Here is a 1,043-nt window from a genome sequence, read left to right as displayed (position 1 = left end):
TGCATGCATGCATGTATATATGCATGCATGCATATATGTATGCTTGCATGCATGCATGCATGTATGTATGCATGCATGCATGCATGTATGCATGCATGCATGCATATATGTATGCTTGCATGCATGCATGCATGTATGTATGTGTGCATGCATGCATGCATGCCTGTATGTATGCATGCATGCATATATGTATGCTTGCATGCATGCATGCGTGTATATATGTGTGCATGCATGCATGTATTGGGCATGCATGCGTGATAGTTGAAGAGACAATTTCGGAGACACATTGGAGACACTTTGGAAACACATTGGAGACACTTTGGAGACACATTGGAGACACTTTGGAGACACTTCGGAGACACATTGGAGACACTTTGGAGACACTTTGGAGACACTTCGGAGACACATTGGAGACACTTTGGAGACACTTCGGAGACACATTGGAGACACATTGGAGACAGATTGGAGACACATTGGAGACACTTCGGAGACACATTGGAGACAGTTTGGAGACACTTTTGTTGTGTGTATGTGTATGAGTTTCAGGGTGCAACGAGGGTACGTTTGGGGCGAACTATTCTGGGTGTCAATCGACAACGAGGCTGGGAAAGAAGTGCCAGCAATGGAGTGTACAGACACCCCACAAACATAATTTTTTAACAAAGGAGACACATAACTACTGCAGAGCTGCAGGACAAGGAGACAGCATATGGTGCTTCACTACTGACCCTGATGTTCGCTCAGACTTCTGCGATCCACTTGGTATGGAGACACCCCAATACACAACACAACCCCACCAGAGTACAACACTTCATATGCATATGTATATATATATATATATATATATATATATATATATATATATATATATATATGTGTGTGTGTGTGTGTGTGGATGTGGATATACTAATATGTATGTATTTGTTTGTTTATTTATTTTTAATTGGTTATTTATTATATTTATATGTGTAATTATAAAATATTTTATATTTATTTCAATTGTTTCACAGGCAAATGCATGCGTTATATATACATACATACAG

Source organism: Eimeria mitis, genomic scaffold, assembly GCF_000499745.2.
Source record: "Eimeria mitis Houghton genomic scaffold, Emh_scaff4115, whole genome shotgun sequence".
NCBI classification, from domain to species: domain Eukaryota; phylum Apicomplexa; class Conoidasida; order Eucoccidiorida; family Eimeriidae; genus Eimeria; species Eimeria mitis.
Note: the sequence above shows the minus strand (reverse complement) of the source record.